We start from the raw sequence: 15,960 nt of genomic DNA on the forward strand, positions 1-15,960 counted from the left end.
CTGTCTTCTATGCAAGAAAAGTAATGTGACCTGTAGGTAAGACCCAGTGCCTTGTCTGCTCCAAGAGAGGGTCAGTCAGAGCTGGTAGTTTGAGCTTGCTCTCTCTGGACTACAGCCAGTAACCCAGCACCACAACTGTCACTCTTAGCAGAGAAATCAGAAAATCATGCTATTCATGCTCCTAAATAACTGCTGTCTTTTAGCAGCCCTGGGTCTCCCTGCCTGCCCTGGGACTGGGCTTCAGGCACAGGAGTGGATCACTGCACCTTTCCATGGCAATTAAAATCCTCATTTGTGCTGAGGAAAGGGGGAAGGAAACCCTGAAGCAGAGATGCATGAGGCTAAAAGTGGCAAATTGGATAGGTTCTTTGGCACGTTCAAAATAAATACTGCAGAACTGAGGAATGCAGGCACTTTAGGTAGGTGGTGCTGTAGGAGTTTTTAGTTACCATGAACCCAAATCCACAACAGTGCCTTGGTATCCCTGAAAGTAAGTAAAAGTGAAAAAAGAACAAAAGAGGGTGGTGGGGTGACAAAGTAGAAAAAGTCTTCCAGACAAGGGCAAGTGATAATCTCATTTCTAGTATCTAATTAAAAAAACTCAATCTTCCCCCCTTTAATTCTTAGTTTTTGCCCTTCTCTTTCCTTGGTCCAACCGTCCCCTTCTCACTCCAGCCATAGTAATCTAGATTTACATTTTATCCTGGAAGAATTCATACTGTTACAGTCTAAAGTATTTGACAGGGCCTTTTTTAAAAATCACTGTTCTATAAACATGACTACATTGAACATGATTAATTGATGCAAGATATTTTAAAATGCTATTTCCAACTTTTCCTTCTGAGAAAATGGTTCTGCCTTTAATTATGCAGCACAACTACAAATTAATAGTTATGCAAAAGGAAAATTAGCCTATGTAAGCCACTAGGGAAGTGATGGGGGAATATAATTTTTGCCTATTATCTGTGCAGGAATATCTCAAGTGTGCAAATAGAGACAGACAATGAGAGGATGGGAAGCAGTAGGCCAGAAAATGTTTGGAAATATAAATCACAAACTGAATGCAAAAATAGTTAAATGCTTTTGCAAAAACTTAATTTCATGTTGGGTTGCACAATGGGCTTCTGGTTTGGGATGCTTTTGTATTTTTCCAAGTATTCTCTACACTATAACTGTAAAACTTCAGCAAAAACTTATAACCAACAATTTGCTCAAAAACTGCAGAGTGAAGGGAAGCAACATGAAAACAGCTTCCCCCAGGCCTGCTGAAGGCTTTAGCATTGCTTAGTTTGGTGAAAGGAGGCTGGAGAAAAGTATGAGAACAGTATATTAAAAATGTAGCTATGAAGAAAGAAGAAATCAATTCTTCCCATTGTGCATGGGACCAGAAGCAAGGGATGGAGTTACAGGCAGGGATTAAGGGTTCAGAACAAACCTTCTCCTACCAGCAGTAGTTAAAGACTGATCTGAACTGCCTGGGCAGGCTGCACAGTCTCCACCCTGGTAATCTTTTGGGACTGGTTGGCCAAGCACTTATCAGAAATGGCACTGGTATAACTGGTCCCACTGTCAGGCACAGATGTGGACAAGATGTCCTCTTCGGATGTTCATCTTTGTGATCATACTGTTTTTTTTTTCTTAGGACCCTGATCTCAGATATTATAAAGTTAGCTGTACATCTTAGCCCCCAGCTCAGATCATATGTATTTTGCTATTTTTCACAAGCTCTTTTATGTTTTGGAATTTTTGTATTCTGTGTTTTCAGAAATGAATTTTTCTATTCCTTTTCAATACATCTCTGTTTAAATTCATTACAACATTAAATATAATTTAACCTAAATCTGAATAGAATGTTATTTCCCTGTTATAATGTGTACATGGTTTAGAAAACAAATTAGAAATGTTTCCCAGAGAAGGGAGAAATGTGTATGGTCTGTTTTCTTTTTGCAAATTTAGTTGGTGAATCTCACAGCTCTGCTATCCTTTAATATCTCCATTATCTCAGTTAGGCAGGTTCTCAGCTAGAGGCAATTTTATTTATTTAAGCAGGAAAGCCTGGGACTCCATCAGTAAAGATGAAAGTCCAATTCCACAACGTAACTTTCTTGAGGTTAAGAGTATTGATTGAACTTGAGATGAGAATCTATCACTCGTGTTTGAATGTGTAAAGAATTTCTAATATGAAGGTAACTGGAATTAATCTGAAAAAAAAAGGTAAAAATATATTACACTTTCATAAAGACTATATTTGAATTTATTGTGTTACATGGAGTAAGTTTTTCTTTCTTCTCTTTTTCTATGCTCCTACCTCTGCCCTGTTGTGCTTTTCCTAGAGTCACCTCCTTGGAGCTCCTCTCTGGAGCTGGGAATAGGGTAGAGTTGGGCTGTGTCCCTCACTGGAGGGAAGGGCATGAGAGGAGACCCAAAGCAACCATCCTGAGCAAATGTCAAAGCACTGCCCCAGGAGAAAGGATGACAAAGAGCAGGCATTGTCCACTCCCCAGCATCTCCCAAGGTCCAGACCATGTCCCTTTCTGGGGCTGTACTCGGGGAAGGAGCCTGTGTTTGCTGGGCTTGCCAGCCCCTCAGAACAGCTGGTTCTTTCAGCATGGGCTCCCAGCCGCACAAACTCCTTGCTTTGTTGTCATTTAATCGTTAATCACTTGAATGGAGATGTAAACAACTGTGCTCTCTTGTGCCCTCACCCAGAAAGGAGCCAAGCGATCCTTTTACACTCTGTAGGTCACTCTGGGCAGTCAGAGCGAGTGTAAGCAAGATGAGTTTGCTTTCACCCACCTTTGCCACCTCTGCCCTGCTTGGTTTGTGAAGCTGATGGCAGGTCATGCCCTACTAAAGGAAACAAAGGTAAAACAAATGTTTTCATGGTGTAAATGGAACGTGGTGATAAAAACTGTTCTCCTGTGGCTCTGGTATGTCGTGTGGCAGCTCCTTGGTGTATTACCTGCACCTCCCCAGGGAATGTGGTTCAAGTCTGCAATGAGCCACTGCAGTAACAAAGTTGCAGCAAACCCTGCTGAAAGGATATAGAGCCAAAACACTGCCTACAGAACCGAGCTGGAAAACAGCTGTGAAACTGACTGTGACTGCACTGAGAAAAGTTATTAAATACCAATTTTACTTCTTCATTGTAAAAATGAGAAATGTGGCTGCACACATCAGCCTGGCTGGGCTTGAGGGAGATGGCTGATTGAGTGGCCATAGGTGAGCAAGGAGCCCACATGAACTCCAGTAAGCCCCACCCAGACTGCCTGTCATTGCCTACGACAAACTGTCTGAAACACAGAAATATCATATCATCTCACACCTGAACTTTGGGGGTGTTTCAACATTATCTCTTCAGTTAATGAAAGATACCACTTCTGCCTACAAGGTACGCCCCTAATCCTATCCTGGGGCCATGATTTCATAGTATGAAAGCAACCCCCTTTGAAAATCCCTTTTCCCTCACCAGCTGTGCTCACACTCAGCCCTGTGCCACCACACACCACCCTGGGTCGTGGGCATAGCTCTGAGGGTCCAAGGGTATTCTTAGGATAAAGAAGCAACAGAGACCTTTAACTACTCTATAGTTGGCTATTACTGACCACAGTTTGGAGTTGGAACAATGGTGGCTGCACACACAAGGGAGCCCCAGTGCTAACCAAAGAGCACCATCACCAGCACAGGTCTGTCACTAGAGCATCACAGGATCACAGGCAATGAAACAGCCTGAGAAGACCCAGGGGGAATTGGGGCAGGCCAGCTGGAGGTGCTCACCCTGATGATAGCACCAGCATATCAAATCATCCCACACTCAGTGAAGACTTCCTGTGATGGGCAAGTTGGGGTAAGAAACTTATCCCACCCAGTTTTGTTACACCACAGAAGAGAAATCAAATGCAGGAGTGGTTTGGACCTCAAAAGCTGCAAGCCTTGTCTGCCCAAGCAATTAATGACTGATTTCATGCTGATTTGTCAGCCTGACTGGTGATAAAAGAATGGACCTGGGCTCACCACAGTCAGGGAGCCTGGATGGGTAGTGCTGAGGCCCTGCTGTGAATTCCTGCTGGTGTTTGGGAGATTTGGGGAGGAGCTGAGGCTGTATGAACTCAGCTGCAGTGAGATCTTTGATGAGGAGGGACAGAGGGATAAAAGGACAGAGAAGAGTCTTCTCTCAATGGCTGCAGACACATTTAAGTGCACTTAGCAGGGAGAGCCCACCATAATAGCACAGGAATTAAATGAGAATGTACAGAAATGAGTGCAGAGAAAATTAAAGATGGCGTACATTAATCAGCAAGCCTGGTTTGCTTTTTAGAGAGCTGTTACACACTGGTGCCTGCAGAGAGAATCTACCCATCATTGTATAAAGAAGCATCAGCAGCAGAATTGGATTTTGTGAGTGCTTGCTCTAAGATCTCTAGCACCAAATCCAATGTCTTGTGTCTTTCCATATGCCGGGGTCAGCTGTCAGTTGTCTGTGTCCCAGCACGGGAAAAGGTGGTTCTGGGCAGGCCGCGCTCTCGAAGAAGGAGTCTGGACTCTTGATCTTGGTCTTCAGTTGAGTTTATTGTTCCTTATCTACAAAGTTTTTCTGTCTGTCCAGCTGAGGTCTGATCAGCAAGACAGCCAAGGGCACTCTCTCCCACCCACGGGGCGGTTGTCTCTTTTATAGTGAAAACTACGTATTAGATATTTACCTTCTATTTCCAATACTTTTCGCCCTTGTTGGCAAGTGCACCTTCACCATGAACCAATCCACACATGCCAACATCATCCTGAACATGGATGCCAAGGAGAAGAAAGAAGAAGGACAGGGCATGCCCAAATTCCTCCATCTTGGGACTCCCGACCCATGTACAGAATTCCAAACCCCCCTGTACAGTGCATTATAATTCAAGTTTTATCAAGTGAATACCATCCTCTCACCATTCATGCCTGAAATTCTCTCATTTTCTCACATTCAGGTGTCTTTGGCTTCCGGCCAGGGTCTCCGAGCCCCTGCCAGGGCTTTGAGACATCCAGGGCATCCAGAGAGATGCTCTGGGTTCCGACACCATGCACAGGAGCAGTTGCATGGGCTGCTGCAATCCAGAGGCTGCTGGCTTTGTCCATGCTGTCCATACCATCCCTCCACCTGCCCTGCTGGCTTCCAGGAAACAAAGGATCACCCATGGCTTTGCTTAGTTTCCAGTCTCAGCCCCTACATCAAAGCCAGCATCAAGTCACAGGGGAAGGTGTCTGCTGCAAGCTCCCCAGCACTCCCAGCTTTCCACAGGCAGCAGGAGGTCTCTCTTGTGCTCTCCACATGAGAAGGCACACAGCAGCACTTCACCTGCATTTTTTTAAGAGACTGATGTGTAACTTGGAGTGCAAGTATTCAGGCCAAATACAGAACAAAGCAGCCCATGCATTAAAAAGTTTCAGCCCATGCAAGTCTGCCTTCAGGTGAAGTGGGAAGGGATATTACATGGAAAAAATGTCACTCAAAAGCTATAACAAAGTAAGCACAATGTGACAGAGTGACATTACTAGAGCACCCCACTGCTTGTGAGCCATCCCTGAAATACAGTTACAACCAGATGGGAAAAACTAGTAAGGCAGATTTGAGACATGAGCTTTAACACTTGATTCTTTTTCTGACAGCAACTGCAAAAATAGTATGGAATGGCATGACATGTTCATTAATTCTTTCTGACTTAAGGTTAAAAAGCAGCCTGTGTTCAAGGAGACTGTACCCAAAGCTTCAAACCCAACCTGATCTCAGTCTCAGGCAGGCTGGGTCTCCTTTCCCTGTGTGGTCACCAATTGCAGCTGCTCTGCAGGTTCAATAGCACCCTCGCTGGTGCCTGGTGAAGGCTTCTGTAACCTGGGCTTACAACCACCTGGGGAGCTCATGGGCTGTGGGGACCCTTGGTCTGCAATACTGCTGGAGCATCACACATCAATGTGGATGTTCTTACCCCCTGCCACTGCTCTCCAAGCAGGATCAAAAAATTATAATGAGGTAAAAATAGTGACAATGTAAAACCGGGTGCTGTGCTTAGCTGTACGCCTCAGGGCAGTAACAGCATATTTGAGGTCATTACTCAGATCTTCATCCTTTGTCAGGAAAAAAAGAGGAAAACAATGTTTGGGAAAAGCTGGGAGCCTCTGGCACAGCCACCCCATTTCATGGGCAGCACCCTGCTCTGCAGAATCAAAGCACCCACCCAGCACTGTGTGCAAGTGGGAAAAGCTGCTTGAAGCCAAGCTCTTGGCCACAAAGGGTTTGAGAATAAACTCCACTTCTGGCTTATTGTGCAGGTGATTTTCTTCACCTCCCAACTCATTATAAAACCTATGAGCTGTGACCAGCTTTTTTGTTGCTACAAGCAAGTAATTCTGCTATTGACATGTCTGTCTGTGGCACAGTGAGACCTGGCATTGCCTCCACCAGCTCAGGCTGTGGCCACAGAGAGCAATTCCCAGCCCGAGAAGATGGAGCCTGGGAGGTGGAAATCCAGAAAGGCAGTGTCTTCCACATCTCTCTCTGTATGTGCTCTGGGATAAATGACTGAACTGACAGCAGCTGAACCAACTGGAAGGAAGGCCATTTCTGGTTTAAGTAAGATTGAGGAACTAGGTGAAAGAATAAAGAATAAAGAATCAAGAATCAAGAATAGCTGCTGCTTCTCCAGGAGACAGCTTCAGAGCTAGTTTGTGAATGGGCCACTTTCTCCTGCTCGTGTCTGTGAGAAAACCACTGTATTGTCTTGGCATGTAGGTGACTTGAACTGACATCAGTGATGATCATACACTTGCACTGGAGGGGAAACTGAGCTTTCCTTGATGGCAGACGCTGGCTCTCCCTGCAGTGCACACCAGGATCACCTGACAAATCCCACCAGGGTGATGCACAACACACTTCGGGTACTGACAGATTTACAGAATGCTGCTTAAGGTAGAAGGCAGCTGCACAGCAGCTGTAAAAGCCGCCTGCACATTCTTATTTTGTTGTGTTCAACTCAACTGAGCTAATAAGACAAAAGGCAATTTCAAAGCACCTTGTCCAAGAGCTTCTTAAAAGCTCACACAATTAAAGCGCATTTGATCTAAAAATAAGGTATCAGTCTTGACAGTGTGTAATAGCTGCCATGTTTTAACCCAGGAGAAGCAGCTCTGTTAAGTGTATCGTGTTACAACTGCTGGCACCTGGGAATAGCCTCTGTGTTTCTGGGTCAGTCTTTTAGATCCCAGTTTGTCAGACTAAAAGGGACTAAACCTCTCCTACCTGGAACAAAACAGCTCTCTGTGTGCTGTGCACGCCAGTAAATCTAACGGCCAGCAACAGTGCAACAGAAGTCACGTGTGCCGCTGCTGAGAGCACTGCTGTCTGTGATTTACACCATCCTGAAATCAGCCTCTGGCACCCCATTGCACTGCCATTTGGGTGCTCTGGAAGTGTTTCTACTGCTGAGTGATTTCTGTTGTTTCAAACCTGGCAGTGCTCACTCTGTACCTCCTGCCCCACCCTGCAGAGCTTGCCCTGGTCCTGCTCTGTGGAGACTCCGTGGCACAGAGTCTGAGCAAGGGCTGGTCTCAGGGAACCTGAGCTTCACCTTACTCTTTGCTAGCCTAGTGGTCTGACTTCCCCGGGTTTAGCACAAGATGGCTACGAGTATTATCTATAGGCAAGGGAAAGTGCAAACAACTTTTATCTCCACAAAGCCAGGCAGTGTGTCCCCCACCGGCTTGGGGTCAACAGCGCCTATCTGAGAGGTTAAAAACTAACAGCCTCTTATCTACAAAACCTCTTGCAACACCGAGACCTGAGATATCTTGTTTTCTGGCTCTCGAGACAAAGACCCTGGCTTAGGTTGACACTTTAAAGTTTCATTTTGCCAGTTGGGAGTTTGCAGGGCTTTGTGTGTACCAACACAAACAGCCACATCACGGGGCTGCTGTTATCACAAAAGTGAAACCTATTCCAACTGTCATCCTGCTATCGAGTATCCCAGCCCCACTACGTCCAAGGAGAAGCAGGTAGTCAGCTACAGCTGTTTACTTGATAAATATTGATGGTATGGAGCAAGGAGTATTGCAACACTGCAAAAGGTCCTTAAAAATGTTTGGAGGATGAAAATTGCTGGCACTGTTGTGATTTTGAAGCTCAAATAATAAATGATTCAACAACTGTACAGTTACCATGGGGATGAATTCTCATTGAGCCTAAAATTACCAAGCTGCTGACAAGGAGCTATTTTTAGTATCAGCAGATGTGTATCTTTAAGAACATCAGCACAGACCTACTACTGTGTGTTTGTGTATGCATGCCTGCTATAACTGAGTTTTCTCATGCTAATAATAAAAGCAAAAATAAGTAAATGTCTGACCGCTGGAACAGACAATGCAGTGATTTCGGCTGGGCGTGGTAAGTGGAAATTGCAATTAATGCCTGATAAATAAAGCATGCAAAGGGGCTAGATTGTCAGTATGTAACTGAACTAGTAAGCAGAGCCCTATCATGACTGTCAGCTAGCACGCTGCAGTAATGGAGCATCTATTTTTGGTGTGTGTGAGTATCTAAGGGGAAGCACTCATCTGCCCCGTCAGAGCCCCTGACACAGCAACACGGAGGCTCAGAGCTGACACGGGCTGCTGGCGCAGATCCTGAACCCCCACGCTCAAAGACGGCGTTTGTAAGCGCTCTGCCTCTACTCCGCACTTGAGGGAGGTGCGAGGATCGCCGGCAAGAAGCCCCAGCCCGGGCGGGGAGTGAACCGCGGCCGGTGCGGGGCAGGCCCCGCGCTGAGGCCGCAGCCCGGCCCGGCCAGGCCGCGGCCAGGCCGCCACCAGCGCTCCTCAGTAACTCTAACAGCACCGGCTGGAGACCTGCCTCTTTTTTATAGCCTCATTTTGCTGGGGGAGAGGCCAGAGGGTGACTGTAATGACATCTCGTTTGGTGCCAAAAGGATGGGTTGGTTTTGGCCAAACACGTAGCAGGGCAGACATATCCCTGCTCGCCAGTGCAGCACACACACATGCAAAAGGGGCTTGCTAGCGAGCCAGCCAAGCAAAAATCAAAAGCAGTGCATTGCAGCCGGATAGGATAATAGGGTATTACAGGAGACAGTTCAGCAGTTTTGTTGAAAAACCAAACAAGCTCTTCTCGTTTCTGAAAGGCAGGGATGGAGACAAGGGCGAGGACTGCGGTGGTTCAGAGCAGGCAGCAGTGCTTCTGCCTGCACTGCCTGTGAGCCTCTGGTCACGCCTCCCACAAAGAACAACAGCGAATAATGGCATTTCAGATAAGAGAGAGGAAAAGAATTAAGCATCAAGAAAAGCCCTTGTGCCGAGACACATTTGGAAAAAATGTGAATGGTCTACCCCAGAGTAAATTATGCAGCAGGCCTGATTAAACCATCCATCATTCCCTATTTCTGATATTTAATTGGGAAATAATGGTTGGTTCCTCAGAGCTGGCTCTTGGAGATGTGTTGGGCATATACATTCTGCTCTGGGACCATCCGTGTGTCTGTTACAAATGTCTGACTCTGCTAAGAAATAAAAGTGTTCTGCCACTGTAGAAAACTCCACACACATCCCACCCAACCCCCCCCCCCCCCCCCCCCCCACCCTTTTATTTTTTCTTAATATTTGACGTTATTTAGCTGAAACCTTGGGGGAGTTTGGTTTGACTTTGCAGAAGCCATCCCTGTGGAAGCTAGCCAACCAATATTCCAGGTGAGATTTAGAGATGCTGTCATTCAGAAAAGCTGAACAACTTACCTATGCTGTTGGAGATTGTAGTGAGAGCTTCAGGAGGTCTGGACAGCTGAACTGCCTGGGCTGGCCATGCCCTGTTAAGATACATGTGGGCTTTCTTCTGAATTTCCTAATGCCCTTGCCAAGAGAAGAACAGGAGTAGTATATGCTGGGTAGGAGAGGTGTACAAGGCACATAGATATGTCTGTAAGGTGGTTTCAGGTTCATGACTTGTCTGAAGCAAAGGATGTGAATTTGATTACGTACCAAACAGAAACTTGACCTCACATTTAATTTTCATCTTCAACAACCAAAATTGGAGTGTTTTGTTGTCCAGGCACAGTGATCAGAAACACCCACACAGTCACCAGCCTAGAACAATTTCTGAGATATCACTGGTACACAGGAAACTGCTTCCTGATACAGAAGGTGGTGTCAGCTCTTGTCAAGTCCTAAGGCACTGGGTTTGCTGAGACAAGAGCTGCTTCTATGAACACAATCCTAAGAACACAGGGGACTGGGTTCCTACAAATCCAGGAAAAGGCTTTTTTCTTGGCCTCTTAGGAATAACCCTTGCCCTTGGGCACACATGAACATTGCAGTGGTTTGTTTCCTCTTGAGTCCAAAGGTATGATCCAATTGATCCAAGTGTGGGCCATGGAGGAAACTAAGAATGCCTAAACTACAAAGATGACATCTGCCATCCTTTCTATTCTTTTTGTCTGTCTTTTCTACTGCTGGAGAAGAAAGTGCATGTGTCTGCCTGAGCAGTTTCAGAACAGTGGACGTCCTGCTTGCCGTAGATGAGTAACCAGTGCCAGGGGAAAGGATGCTTTTGCTTTTGAAACCTCACAGATTTCAGTGTGAAATACCAGAATCTAGACATGGGAGAAACTGAGAAGAATGGTCTTTTCAATCATATAACCCTAAATGAGAGTAGTCAGGGTGAATGAACCTATGGCAGGGAAAAGCCTTGTAATTACATGCTTGCTAAGGACTACATTCACATAGCCTGGATTCCTTATTCCTAGCTGAGATTTAGGGAAACACTGGGTGAATTCCATGTACTGCATTAGAAAGGAATATTTTGCTGCAAGCAAATGTGCCAACTTTGTGGGATCATAGGATAATTCAGGTCAGAAGCATCCCTCAAGAGGTCTCAAGTCCAGAAACCTGTCGAAAGCAGGGACAGTCCTGAAGTCAGACCGTGTTACTTTGTGTTTTCTCCAGTCTAATCAAACCCACCAAGGAGAGAGACTACAACCTCTGGGCAACCTGTGCCGATATCAGGCTGTCTTCATGGGAAAGAGGTTTATCCTTATATCCAGGACATAAGGATGTGGTAATTTATATAATCAGCTTTGCTGTGCTCCAGAGACATCACCAAACAGAGTGTGAGTATTAACAACTGAGTAACAGCAGTTTTTCAAGGGAAGCTATTGATGCCAGGAGCACCCAGGGCCATGAATTTCAGCTGTGACCTATAAATGACAACATAAGTTCTGAAGTCTTTGGTACCAACAAAATTCTGTCATTCTTGCTGAATGCACAGTCAAAAGAGCAGCAAGACAATAGATATACTTAATTTCATTTGCTGTAATATGGGTCAAAGTGCAGTAGCAAATAACTAACTTCAACACAGAGAAAAAAAGGGCAAGTTAAGAGGAAGGTGCAGCTGGTACAACTCCAGTGCTTTCAAAATCACTTTGCAACAACTGAGAGTCAATAACCACACAGGTTGTTTTACAGCCACAATTACAGAAATCAGACTGGGCAGTGCTGTACTTCTGCCACTTCCCCATAGAGACCGAGACTTCTAAGTGGGGCATTAGACAAAAGGTTATGTCTCAAATGCTGGGGAGTTGAGGAGTACTGATGTAGGGCAAGCCCCCAAACGATGTCTGTCCTGCCATTTGTCCTGCAAACCCACAATCCCAGAGTCAATCAGTGAGAGGAAAAGGGCAAAAGCCCAGCAACACCCTGGCCAACAGCACACCAGCACAGAAAGGACAGTCAGTGCTGCCCAGTCAGTGTCCACATTTCCACACCCTTTTCTACGCAGTCAGGGATAGCTATTCAAGCCTGTCTTCGTTTTCTCTGTCATGCAACTACTTTTTCCCATGAGTTTGTTTCTATTGACAATTCTCCAGATGGGTCTCTAACAATCTTTCCTCTCATGATGGGGCTCCATAATCTGCTCAAAGTCTCAGTAACCTCTTTCTCTAGGAATTAGTAAGGGGAATTGAAGCTTATGTACCCTTTTGGGTGTTAGTGTAGATCCCTTGATCTAGAGTGTATAAAACCATTTTCCCCCAGAGTTGTTCCCATCTTTGTGTTGGTTCAAATCCCACCTCTGTGAAGTGCTGTCTCATCTTCTGTATCTCTTCCTGGTCAGATATGTGTCCTGAGGAGTCTTGCATATAGAGCATGACTTGCAGTCCCACATGCCTCTCTGGAGGCAGCTTCCACATCCATTCCTACTCTTTGACCATCAGCCCTCAGCATTAAGTGCAGAAGTCAAGGTGGTCAGGTTTGATGGGCTGGCCAGCCCCTCTGCTTCTCACAGGGAGAGCTCAGCCTCCCAGTGCCATCCACAGGAGGCAGCTTTGAATCTGAGCAGACACAGGCCATACAGCAGGGCAGCTCTCCTGGCTCAGAAAGCACTGGAACAGCCACAACGTCCTGCAGAGCCATCAGGAAAATCAACTGTAGCCATGGCTAAAGCTCCAAAATCCAACAGCACCGAAGGGACTCTAACCAAGAAGCAACCACACTGCCAGACATCAGGACAAGAGCTGCTGGGGGCTATTCCACCACACAGCGGGTGATATGAAGCAGCTGACTGGCATCCAAGATATTGAGCAACCCAGAGCTCAGGTTCTTACCCAGTATGAAAGTCCCTACAGTTTTAAAGGTTTCCTTATGATGAGATGATTCTCCCCCTCTGCTCTGTTTTCCTGAGACCTGCAGTACTAAAGGGCCCTGCAAGAAGGCTGGAGAGAGACTTTTGACCAGGGTAATGACAGGACAAGGGGGAGTGGCTTTTTCTTTGTTGTGAGGGTGGTGAGGTTCCTGAATGGGGTTCCCCAGGGAAACTGTGGATGCCCCATCCCCAGAAGTGTTCAAGTGCAGGTTTGATGGGGTTTTGAGCAGTCCGGTCTAGTGGAAAGGGTCCCTGCCCATGGCAGGGGAGTTGGAACAGGTTGATCTTAAAGGCCTCTTCCAACTCAAATAATTCTGTGATTCCATGACTATCACTTCCAAAAGATCACATTTGGTGTCAATTTATTGATCTCCTCTGCTGATTCACAAGAGCTCAAATAAACTGAACATCTTGTGAAGCTGAAATCACCCATGGAAAATCAGTACTCTATTTAGGTTTACCATTCCAGTTAAACCTTCTCACCTCCAATCTAAAACTTTCTAAAGTTTATGAACCTAAAAGTAGTGCCTCCTGGATAACACAAATTGAACTTCTATGTGTCTGCAATCATATTTAAAATTACTGAAGCCAAAATAATTGAGACTTTCAATAACAGATAAGCTAAAGCCATTGCAGTAATAAGGCAGATCTGTATTATGCTGGCTGCAAACTTAAGTCACTAGTGCATGAAGACATTCTTCAAAGAGTTCATCATTGATATATATCTTACAACAAGGATTTTTGTTATGTTTAGGAAGAAGCAAGTAAACCAAAATCCATTTGTAATTCTATTTCTTACAATAATTTGGTAGTTCTGGTAGGGTTTAATCTGCTTTTTCTAGGATAAGACCTGTTCAAGAGCAGTTATCAAGGAAAGACATGCAGGACATAGGCAGTATTACACTAAAACACATTTGCCTTAACTTTTACAAGACAGAAAGCAGAACTATATTCTTCCACAGATTTTACTAGATTTTTTCCCTGAAAATTTAGTTTTAAATCTAATGAATAGCAGTCCTTTGTATAAGTCTATTTTTATTCTTAGTGTCAATAAAACACCTGCACATTTGATCCTGAACACAAGTACTGTTTCAGCCAGTCACATCTGATCCATGCTTGTGTGTGCACATGCACAGCACCCAGGTTGAGCATGTTTGCTCTTTAGCCCCAAAGCATCTTTATTTCACTGCAGACTGGAGAACAGGATCACCACAAACCAAACATGCTGTGAAAGGCTCTCCAGGAAAACAAGGGGAAAAGTGAACATAAGGACTGTGGATCACTTCTAAACCTCTACTGAGGTAGGGAGCTTGATTTCCAGAGATTCTGGACATCTGTGGCCTCTCTTAAAATAAAAAGTGGAGAAGAATAGATCTATGCAAATGCAGATGTGGACATTTATGTTTCTCATTTCCATCCTGCTACCAGTCTGGCACACTCCAGGCTGACTTACTCCTTTTTATGGGAATGAGTTTTCTGTGTCCTGTGATCCAGAATCCAGCCACAGCTCAGGTCAGAGCTGACAGCAGCTGAGGAAGTTTGCATCAGAGGCATTGGAGGCAAGCAGCTGTCAGAGCAGCCTTGTGAAAACTAACAACAGAGCAGAACAGCAAGATGGAAAACATAACTGTCTGGTTTTTTGCCTTCCAAAACAACATAGAGAGGAGATATCACACCAGTGGGGCATATCCATGCACTGGTAGGTCTGTGTTGCTGGAACAGCAACTGGCAATTCTGCCTGCTGGCAACAGGAGAGGATTAGGCACCCCCTCATCTTCCATTTTGCAGGAGAAGCTGGGATGTACATGCATGCATTCAGTCACTGCTTCAGCCCTGTGTGGTTTCCTCTGGAACACTAAGTTACTCTTGTAAACAAGAAATGGCATTGCAATGTGGATTTAAGAACACTAATAACCCAAATTTGCACTTTAACTGCGAGCCCATGCTTCTGTAGATTTAAGCCATGAAACTAGGACAATTGTTGTGATGCGAGTAGAATAAGCCCCAATCTCTCATGGTAAAATGCTTAGAGCAGTAAATATTTACTATTAAGCCAGCCAGGATCCATTTCCTCTAATTAAAACATTTTTATCCTGGTGCTGTTTCATCCCTTACCACCAAACGAAAAATGTATTTAAGTCAGCACTGCTCCCAAAAGTGATCCCATTGAGCTGGAAAACTACAACTTCCCTGGACTGTAAAATCAATCAGAGGTCATCTCCTGAGGGGCAGCTGATGATACAAACCCCATAGTGTGCCAGGGAGCAGTGAAGTTCCTTGGATGACGACTGAAGTACCTACATGGGAGGAAAATGAAAGCAGGTCCATTTATTCTCAAATTTACCACTTGGCTTCTAAGCTCAAAGCTCCAGCAGAATTTTTTTGCCTTTAACTTTAAAATTGTTGCAGCTATAAAATATGTTCTTGGGTTTGGAACTGAACATATTAAACTTCTTCATATAGCTCAGGAGCTTACAGCCTATCCTTGCACCTCTTCATGAATGAAGTCCTGCCAAGTCAGTAATTACAAGCAGGACACAGAGATGTGGTGTTTTTTACAATTTCTTTTGATTGCTCATGTCCTACCTAATGCCTGCAGTGATGAAGAGCACCCTTAGCTGGCTGCATTACTCCACCAGACACCACTGTATTATATAATGGGTAGCAAAAATAATACAATTTAAATACAGGATATTGCATAAGGAACAGCTAATGCTGCACGCCTCTGAATTTATGGTGCCTGATTTCCTGTAGCTTCCTCTGCTGTGGAGTTTACAGTGTTTACTAATGCAGCTCGGGCACACTGCAGCCTTCCTCTCTGTGGGCACCAATTCTTCTCCAGCAGCTGCTTTTTGCCAAGGAAATTGCATAATGGCAGTTCTACAGCTTTGACAAAGGTGACTGAGGTTAGTCACACAGCTAAAACATAATTTTTGGAAGAGAAAAAGTGAACCAAACTCATTGACTCAGGAAATGAGTGCGCTGATGTCATTTTTGTGTCCCCCCAAAAGCATTTCTGTAGTTATTGTACCACTTTAAGTGGTATTTCCCAGCTACTTCTAAAAAAATAAAAAAATACACCAAAAAAAAAAAAGAAGAAATTCCCATAGAAGTTGAAAATAATTTTTCTGTTAACTTCATCTGTTCATTTCATTGCAGCTAGGATTTCTCCTCTGATTTCTGCCCTATGCTGTACAAACTGAAGATGAAGGACACTTGTAACTTGCCCTCCAACACTCACACTGCAAGGTTTGTAAGGAGTTAACCAGATCGTGGCCACTAAGAAGTGA

The 15,960-nt window shown here is 44.8% G+C and overlaps 1 protein-coding gene across 1 annotated transcript in view; it reads left to right on the forward strand.

Annotated features, from left to right (window-relative positions):
* The window catches only part of ESRP1 (epithelial splicing regulatory protein 1), a 49,513-nt gene extending 33,553 nt beyond the window's left edge, over positions 1-15,960 (forward strand). The window contains exon 15 of the mRNA XM_039706332.1: positions 15,830-15,960. The gene's annotated coding sequence lies outside the window, so the exon portion shown is untranslated. The remainder of the gene's footprint in view (positions 1-15,829) is intronic.

This window comes from Passer montanus, unplaced genomic scaffold, assembly GCF_014805655.1.
Source record: "Passer montanus isolate IOZ18808 unplaced genomic scaffold, ASM1480565v1 scaffold19, whole genome shotgun sequence".
Taxonomy (NCBI): domain Eukaryota; kingdom Metazoa; phylum Chordata; class Aves; order Passeriformes; family Passeridae; genus Passer; species Passer montanus.